General features: G+C 39.3%; 1 protein-coding gene across 1 annotated transcript in view; it reads left to right on the top strand.

The window, feature by feature from the left end:
* Positions 1–10,436, top strand: part of LOC139655209 (5-hydroxytryptamine receptor 4) — a 60,504-nt gene that overhangs the window by 23,712 nt on the left and 26,356 nt on the right. The window lies entirely within an intron of this gene.

Here is a 10,436-nt window from a genome sequence, read left to right as displayed (position 1 = left end):
AGTCCATTAACACACAGCCAGGCAGCGGACAGAATCATCAGCCGTATACAATCAAGGCGATTGTTGTGTGATTAAACTATTTGGCAGCCGATCCCGGAGCGAAACCCGACCCGGACGTTTCATCATCTGAAAACAGCAGAATTTCAAACCTCTCAGGAATGAAGCTCATTTGGGAAACGAGCAGACTGACTGACCCCGCTTCCCCCGGGCATCCAGTCTGCTCATTTTCACGTTTTTTTCCAAATCATGAATGTGTCTTGTATTTTTGTTGTCTGTTGATTATTAAGGTAACATGAAACTTTATTGATCCCCGTGCGGAAATTAGGTCTGTGCAGCAGCAAAAGTTGTAGGATTCAGAAGGGAAAAAGACAGAGTATAAGCTCAAAAGAATTATATAAGTGGTAACACTTTACAATAAGGGTCACTAAGTTAAGGGTTAGTTAATGCTTAATAAGCATTAACTAATGCTTAATAAGCATTAACTAACCCTTAATTTACAGTTAACTAATGTGTCTGGTAATCATTTACTAATGGTGTTCATGTTAACTAAGGTATTCATTCATACATTATTTAATAGTCATCATTATAAACTATTAAATATGTATAAATATGTATAATGTATAAATGAATACCTTAGTTAACATGAACACCATTAGTAAATGATTACCAGACACATTAGTTAACTGTTAATTAAGGGTTAGTTAATAATTAAGCATATTAAGCATTATTATTATTAAGCATTAACTAACCCTTATTAAGCATTAACTAACCCTTAACTTAGTGACCCTTATTGTAAAGTGTTTCCATATAAGTAATAAAAAACAGTAAAATTAATAAAAACAAAAAGCATTAAAATACAATATAAACAGTTGTGGGGTAATGTAAGCATGTGCAGCTAAAAATTTCAACACTGTATGGGTAGGAGATAGATGGATATTGTGATTATTTACAGTGTTTTATTTATTTCCAAACGGGCCAATAAACCATTGATAACTGAAATTGAATATTAGGAATATTGATCTCAGCTTTTCAGCCACCAAAGCATCCATACTTTAGGGTTTTTATAATAAACTGTATCTGTGCCTCTTTCAGAAAGGCCCCATGTGAAGTCTGGAGTTTGAACTCGGCACCCCACTTTTTCTGCTCTTTTTTGGGGGGGAGATTATTTCTTGGCATTTATTTGACTGTTAACAGTAGAGACAGGAAAGATTTGGAAAGAGAGAGAGAGACAGAGAGAGAGATGACATGCAGCAGGCCAGATTCGAACCCATGGTACAAGCCTAGGTCACACTACCAGACTGTCCCAATGTTCAAATCAAAGGCAGTTCAGACTAAACGCTTGCCGTCCATCAGAAAGGTTGTTGATTGATCCAGGCGTGTTGTCATTTATCCCATTTTAAATTAGATTTATTCCTCCAAATAAAACTGTATAACAGCTTAACTAGAGTAGAGCAAGTGGAGTTGTGAATCGCTACTGATGTAAACTTCTTGTTGTTAAAAGCCACTTCTCTTCTCTTCCGGTTCATTCTCTTTTTCGTCCTCCTTGATCTGAACTCCCATTAACTGTTGGCAGGATCGCTGTCAGGTGAGTCTTGAACCGCTTCACACTACAGGATAATCAGTCCGACCCCCCCCCCCCCCTCACTCCACCCCACCAGCTAGAATCGGTGTTAAAATCATCCAGTGTGACCCGGCCTTTAGCCAGGCACTCCCCGTCTTCTGACGCAGGCTGGAGACTCGTCTCTCTGAGAAATACCTCACATCACACCGAGTCAGATCTCCTCTCCAGTATCTCCCTCCTCTACTCGCTACTCTGATGTGTTCTGATACATCCTCAGCTCTTATTTTCTATTTCTAAAAATAATAATAATAATAATAAACTTTATTTGTATAGCACCTTTCATACAAGAAATGCAGCTCAAAGTGCTTTACAGCAAAGAAATTACATACACCAAGTGCTTCACATAAAACTTGATAATAGTAAAAATAAGGTAAAGATGAGAATAGAATACATAGAATGCATCTTCACATGAAAATAGACATAGAATGAGCATAAAAACAAGGATAGAATGCCATAATTAATGTTAAATAAGATGGAGAATAAAACCCACTTGATAATAATAGTAAAAATAAGATAAAAATGAAGAATGCATAACATAAGATGGAAAATAAAACCCACTGAATAATAATAAAAATAAAGTTAAAAAATAGAGTACATAGAATGCATAAAATCAAGTAAAATACAACATTTTAAAAGATGTTCCCACCACTTTCCTTTCATATGATCAGTTTAGTGTCACAGAAATGTTGTGCTCTGGCACTGACCTTTGACCTCCTTTATTTTGGTTCCTTTTAATGTTGGGGTCACATGTTGTTTGGATAGTCCAGTGTTGATACTCAAGTTCCTCTCAAGTGACTATAATGTGTCAGGGTTAGGGTTAGGGTTAGGGTTAGGGTTAGTGATCACACCTACACTAGTACAGCCCGCCTTTTGCTTGATTTGATTGGCTGCCTGGCCCAAGTGTGACGTTTATGAAAACAAAGGTTTGCAGGCGTCCATCACGTTTCTCTGTGTGATCGCCCCCATAATTGTGTGAAAAGTCTGTAGATATTCAGTGTCTGGCCGAAGGTCAGTCTTAGGGTTAATGTAATGAAAACATATGATGAAAACATAAAAACAGAATCAGAGGGCAGCAGTCAGGCTGTGGTTGTGCCTGTGGTCGACCACAGACACTACAGACACTGTAGTTTAGACAGACAGACAGACAGACAGACAGACAGACAGACACTGTAGTTTAGACAGACAGACAGACAGACAGACAGACAGACACTGTAGTTTAGACAGACAGTACAGACGCTGTAGTTTAGACAGACACTACAGACGCTGTAGTTTAGACAGACACTACAGACGCTGTAGTTTAGACAGACACTACAGACGCTGCAGTTTAGACAGACACTAGTTTAGACAGACACTACAGACGCTGAAGTTTAGACAGACACTACAGACACTAGTTTAGACAGACAGTACAGACGCTGTAGTTTAGACAGACACTACAGACGCTGTAGTTTAGACAGACACTACAGACGCTGTAGTTTAGACAGACACTACAGACGCTAGTTTAGACAGACACTACAGACACTAGTTTAGACAGACAGTACAGACGCTGTAGTTTAGACAGACACTACAGATGCTGTAGTTTAGACAGACACTACAGACGCTAGTTTAGACAGACACTACAGACGCTAGTTTAGACAGACACTACAGACGCTGTAGTTTAGACAGACACTACAGATGCTGTAGTTTAGACAGACACTACAGACACTAGTTTAGACAGACACTACAGACGCTGTAGTTTAGACAGACAGTACAGACGCTGTAGTTTAGACAGACACTACAGACGCTGTAGTTTAGACAGACACTACAGACGCTGTAGTTTAGACAGACACTACAGATGCTGTAGTTTAGACAGACACTACAGACACTAGTTTAGACAGACACTACAGACGCTGTAGTTTAGACAGACAGTACAGACGCTGTAGTTTAGACAGACAGGCAGGCAGCCGGGCTGCAGAGTGTAAACACTCCAGTCTGAGATTTATAATGAAACCTGTATGATTTATTATTGTTTGATTGAAGCCTAAAATCCTCCAGCTGCTGCTCTCTGTCTGTCTGTCTTTACACTGCTGCAATGGATTTTCTCTTTCCTTCTATTTCTTTCTTTCTTTCTTTCTTTCTTTCTTTCTTTCTTTCTTTCTTTCTTTCTTTCTTTATTTCAGTTCAATTCAAGTTGGCTTTAATTGCATTACAACAAAAGGTTGTGTTGTGTTGCCAAAGCATTCAGTGTGTCATTGGTCAATATTACATACAATTATCTTTCTTTGTTTCTTTCTTTTATTAGTTATTGCTTTTATTAGTTGCTACACTTCTTTTTCCTTTCCATCTCCATCTCGTACTTGTCAGTAATTTCTCTCTCTCTCTCTCTCCCGCTCTCTCTCTCCCTCTCTCTCTGTCAAATTGTTTTTTTTTTTATAAATTGATTTTTCACTTATCCACGGCCCTTTGCTTGCACCTCGCCTGCTCTGCAAAACAGGACAAGTGTTGAGTTTCGATGTTTTTTTTTTACAATAACGTATACAAGAATAAAGCAAAGAAACAAAGAGAAAAATACAGATCCTGAAGGTGAGATAATAAAGCCAAAGGTTTTTTATGAAAACAAAGAAAACACTTGAAAACAACATTGTTTTCTCTGTATTGTCTCTGCCTTTCCATCACCACTTTGTAGTTGGTGACTGAAATTGTAGAGGAGGAACCAGCTGCTGTTCTCTCTCTCTCCCTCTCTCTCTCTCTCTCCCTCTCTCTCTCCCCAGTTTTGTTATCTGTTTGATGAAATGAAACTCTGTCCACCTCTTCTGAAATAGAAGCATAGCGTCTCCGGTCTCGATGATGAACTGGACTGCAGCACGGACCCACCTGGGCAAATCACTTCTTTGCAATTCAATTAAGGCCGTCTGTTTTCTGATAGGGACGAAGGGATTGCTTTGGTTTTCTTTTTTTTCTTTTCTGAACCCAGCCGCTCTGATGAACATCTTTCCCATCGTGTTGGTTTTCATATGTGAAATTTTCACCTGAAAATTGTTCCATGTGATATTCAGTTTTAACATGTGAAACAAATATCGACATATCTAATGGCAGGTGAAAATGTGAAAAAAAAAAAAAAAAAAAAAAGTTCACATGTGGAAATATTGAAATTTTTAAATCAGAAGTAAAAACTGTCACATGACATCAGAATACAACATGAGAAAAATTGTTCACATGTGAAAATCAACATGTGTTCAGAAATCATATGTGCTTTCTGAAGTGGGTTTTCACATGTGACACAAGGGTCTGGCTGCTGTTTTCCTTTATTTTTAACTCGGGCTCAGATCCAGCTCTAGTTATTCTTAGAATTAGCAGCTTGAAATACTTAAATGTGAAAACTAGCTTACTGCTGGTTTGCCAGCTGTGCATGCCTTGGCAAATGAAAATATAACAATGAAACATAAAATAAAATCACCAATAATAGCTCACTTCTACATTTTAACAACATCTGTTAGAGACAGAGAGGCCTTTTACAGTAAAGGATTAAGCTGAATTACAAGTAAGAAGTCCAAAAACAATATTAATGATGTCCACCTACATATCCCCAATATTTCATTCAAGGGTCAATTCAAAATGTTGTTAATCTGAAAAGAAATGATACAAACCCCATGTTTCTATCGCATATAGTTCAAAAGTTATGAACATATTCAAGAGAAATTATGGAATTAATTCCCTTACTTCCTGTAATCATAAAGTAGTTATTTAGATGCTACAGTGTAATACTAATATACTAATATAGGTACTAGTATACTAATGCAGATATAGGAGAATCATCTTAACTATTCATTGCAAGTACACAAAATAATATATATCATTATTATCAGCCTAACCCATATTTCAATAATACAAACCAATCTTTCCTTTGAAAACCAATAAAAAAATATGAAAATAAAGTCAGACATCAGAGTTAATAGAAATAAGCATACTTTCAGTCAAAGGTCTGGACCCACCTGACTGAATGTTCTGTATGTTTCTCATTCCCTTAAAGCCATTTTGATCTAAACGCTTCTGCTTAAATGCTTGAAATGAGTTTCTTAGACAAATATAAATAGTGAAGTTGATCCTATGTATAAATTTCTTTCCAAAGCCTTTGCCTTTCCATCAAAGGGCGGCTGCTTTAAAGAATCTAAAATATAAGATAGTTTTGATTTGTTTAACACTTTTTTGGTCGCTGCATAATTCCATTTGTGTTATTTCATAGTTTTGATGTCTTTACTGTTATTCTACAATGTGGAAAATAGTAAAAATAAAGAAAAAATTGTGTCTCCAAACTTTTGACTGGCGGCATATACTATTCAGGAAAGCATGCACAACAAATGCGGTACATCTGGCATATTTCTTGGTTTACAGTTAGGTTGGCACTAAAAAAACAGATTTCGACAATCAGTGAAGAAACTTGTCCACAGCTGAATGTCTTCTCTTCACCTCCGCTGCCTGACGGAGAGACAACACGCTCCAGACAGATCGTGTAAAACAACAAGAGGACTTCCACTATCCGAGCTTCCTATCGCTCTATGAATAGACGCTCAGTCTATTCAGTCTAGTACTTTCACTGGAGCTGGTATACATATTTTACTGTTGATATCTGCAGAACACAAGATAAACCAGTGGCTTGATATATATGTTTACACAGCGGAGACAAGTTAGGGTGCGATCACACCTACAGTTTGTTTTCTTTGGTCTGAACCAATTAGAAGTGAACCGGAGCATGTAAACAAAAGTCACACGACTCATAAGCAGCTTGTTTATTGGACAGAGTTTTGGTGACCTGTCATCCTGCAGAGGCCTGTATCATGAAGCAAGTTCAACAAAGCATTACAAAACATAACCGCAAAAAGTAAAAGTTGTTTCTGCTTCCAAGGCTAGAGAGGATTACTGGAGGAACTGCCCCGTCATTAGGACACAGTGGGCATATTTTTCATTGATAAAATAGTTTGTGGACACACTGAGGCTGTAAAAAGATTTTCTATTCATAAAGTTGGCCTCTTGTTCTTTGGGGCTGCGGTAATGGAATATGAAATAGCCGACATTGAACCAAACACTGTTAGGAATCCAATTAAATCAGTAAATCAGCACAATTCATATGCAACAGTAACTTTAATCCATTAATAATATGATCAGTTAAGTAGCCTACCTGCTATATCTCCGATACAATAAGTTATCATGGAAAACAACGTCATTCTACTGGTCTGTAAACACGTCGCCCTGCGAACAGCACTTCTTACTGTCTGTTAATTCAATAGTAGCCTAACAGTTTTCAGTTTTTTATTGTGATTTTCATTTGAATGCAGTATATTTGTCCATATTTGTCCACACGGCAGCATAAGTTACCATGGTGATCTATTCCGGTTAAAAGTGAACCACCTTCGTGAGACCGAGAAGCCAGGGTTAAACCCAAAGTTAGCTCGCTTCCTGTAACTTTCTATCTCATCATGATGGACTTGTCTGTCTCTTCTTCTGTGGTGTTCATACCAGTTAAGAACACATGAAGAAATAGCTGAATATGCGCATCAGTCCAGACTTAATTTTGTTCTGCTAGGCTTTCCAAACATGAGGAACTGCATCTGTCTCCTTATTACCTACAGTCCCTTGTGTTTGGGGGTCATTTCCTGTAGTTCCTAATAAACCACACCTGTTATTGCTGTTGCTGCTGGGTTTTGCCGTTGTTGTTGCTAGTTATTGTTCTTACTGTTGTTATTTCTGTTGTTATTGTTGTTACCAGTTTAGATCTGTTGTTGCTGTGGTTATTATTGGTGTTTCTATGTTGTTGTTGTTGCTGTTGGTGTTGTTTTTGGGGTTTTAAGTTGTCATTTAGCCCGAGGTCAGTGGAGTGCTGGAAACAGGGAGTGGCTCATGTCCAAAGTGTTGCAGACATCGCGTGTGTGTGTGTGTGTGTGTGTGTGTGTGCGTCACTATCGCTTGTATTCAACAGTACATGATAATTTAGTTTTAATAGTTTTGAGGTTACATAATAATATTTAACTGCTGACGTCGTTTAAGCCACAGCCGAATCCATTTACTGCATATTTCCCATTTCCCAGTGTTCCAGATGAGAGTGTAACAGTGGTCATGATAACATGTTTCTGATGCAGACGAGATAAAGTCTCAGTTTAAGTCTCACATAAACACACACAGACAGCATGGGCACTCTGCACAGCCCACACTCAGTTTTGTGTCTACAGCGGTTGGATGACATTCAGCCGTTCCTAGGATCTGTTCCTAGGTTTGTTCATTTGCTTTTATTGTTTTGATCATGTGTTTTTACTGTAAACCCTGTCTGCAGACAAGGCTTCCCCTGAAGGGACAATAAAGATTTAAATTAAATTAATTTCGGTTACATTCAATTCTAGAAAGCTGTGTTTGGTCGCTCTGTTTTTAAATGGAGCTTGGGTAGCCTCTATCCTGCCACACATGAAGTATGACTTTATTGCTGCTTATGGCCTGATGATGCTATAAAATGTATGTGTGTGTGTGTGTGTGTGTGTGTGTGTGTGTGTGTAGGAGGCGCCTGGTAGTCAGCTGCTATATTGTAAGTGTTATTGTAGGTTGTAAAAGGTCCAGTCAGTTACATGACAGGCAAAAAAATGGGTTGAGAGAGAGAAAGAGAGAAACTCATGCTATGGGAACAAGGGTTAGAAAAAGAGAAAAAAGAAAAGAAGACAGAAATAAGGAAGGATGGAAGGAAGGATAGATGGAAGGTTAAATCCACTGGCTAACCATGGATGTAGAGGCTAACTGGCTGCAGCATCAGAGTGACTGAAGTAACGTCAGAGCGGCCGGATACATCAGTCACTAGTGATCGGTTCAGATACGTCAGTCACTAGTGATCGGTTCAGATACATCAGTCACTAGTGATCGGTTCAGATACGTCAGTCACTAGTGAATGGTTCAGATACGTCAGTCACTAGTGATCGGTTCAGATACGTCAGTCACTAGTGAATGGTTCAGAAACGTCAGTCACTAGTGATCGGTTCAGATACGTCAGTCACTAGTGATTGGTTCAGTTGGTTCAGATACATCAGTCACTAGTGATCAGTTCAGATACGTCAGTCACTAGTGATTGGTTCAGTTGGTTCAGATACATCAGTCACTAGTGATCGGTTCAGATACATCAGTCACTAGTGATTGGTTCAGTTGGTTCAGATACATCAGTCACTAGTGATCGGTTCAGATACGTCAGTCACTAGTGATTGGTTCAGATATGTCAGTCACTAGTGATTGGTTCAGATATGTCAGTCACTAGTGATTGGTTCATTTGGTTCAGATACATCAGTCACTACTGATCCGTTCAAATATACCAGTAACTAGTGATTGGTTCAGTTGGTTCAGATACATCAGTCACTAGTGATCGGTTCAGATACATCAGTCACTAGTGATTGGTTCAGTTGGTTCAGATACATCAGTCAGTAGTGATTGGTGCAGTTGGTTCAGATACATCATTCACTAGCGATCGGTTCAGATAAGTCAGTCACTAGTGATCGGTTCAGGTACGTCGGTCACTAGTGATCGGTTCAGGTACGTCGGTCACTAGTGATTGGTTCGTTGGTTCGGGGAAAATCAACCCCCCCACACAGAAAACGACTAACGAGGATGAAATCTCAGGCTGAATGATGGAGTGGAACCAGATGGACGTTCAGTCTGAATATCAGACTAAGGCTTTTTAGCTTTGCAGCTGATAAGACCGTCCTCCATCGCAAAATGAAAGGAGGGATTGGAAGTTTTTGTTCCTAAACAGAGTACAAGCCGGAAAGTGAGTTCTCAAAGCCAGAAATCTCAGCAGCTGATTAAAGGTCCCATATCATGTTAAACAGGACTCCGCTTGCCTCTGTGATTATAAAGAAGATTATAAAGAGTTGGATGGTCTATCTAAACATGGTGAAAGTATCAAAACGCACGGTCGCCAGCTAAATCCACACAATCCATATTAGAAAAGCGAGCCTCTAAACGAGCTGTTTGGACTTCCGTAACTTTGTGGCGTCACAAAGGTTCGCTCATTATCATTTTTGTAAGAAATAATAGACTAACAAAGTGTTTTTTTCAAAGCGGTTGAGCGGTTGTCATTGTTTATTACCGGAGAGTTTTCCCTACCTGTAGCTGCCGGGCCGCGGCGGCTCACGTTTCACTCTCGAAACGGTTAGCCGATCGGAACAGAGGGGTCGTTAATATTAATGAGCCTTAAAGACGCGGCGACAGAAACAGCCTGTTCTTGGTAAGGCTCAGAGAGATGCTGGAAGATGAACGTGTCAAAATGGATTGAGAGTGTTTTTGGTACATGACACCACACACACAGCTTTGAATGGACCTCAAGACGTCATGTGATTTGGTTTGTTTGTAGCAGTTTAGATCTGAGCTGCTGCTTTTCCAACAAGCTGGAGAGAGAAAGAGACGGAGGACTGAAGCCAGAATGAACGTGAGGAGATAAAAGCATGAAGGACTTACTGTGTCAGTTCTCTTCTGAAATATGATTTGACGTTTATGTTGCCTCCTCCATCACAGCACCTGTACTGGCTATCAATACATATCGCTGAGTAACTGATATCCAGATTTTTTTAGCTTTGTTTATCCAGGGAGATTTGTCGGCGCCTGCCTGCTTTATTTTAGCAGCGGCCTGCTTCACACCCAGACACACATATTCACACCTGGGAGCCTCCCAGTGAGACAGGCTGCTCTGTGGTTCGCTGCTTCACTCACATGAACTTCAAAATAACTGGAACAGCAGTTTCCCACGAATCATAACAGAGAGGTCACATGTTTGTTGAGCAAAACCTGCAGCCTGATCTGAGTCTGATTATCTGCT

The sequence above is a fragment of the Centroberyx affinis genome, unplaced genomic scaffold (genome assembly GCF_046629955.1).
Source record: "Centroberyx affinis isolate AG114_WGS23_722 - 3 ecotype Tasmania unplaced genomic scaffold, CSIRO-AGI_Caff_v1 ptg002209l_1, whole genome shotgun sequence".
Lineage (NCBI taxonomy): Eukaryota > Metazoa > Chordata > Actinopteri > Beryciformes > Berycidae > Centroberyx > Centroberyx affinis.
Note: the sequence above shows the minus strand (reverse complement) of the source record. Positions and strands in the feature narration are given on the sequence as shown.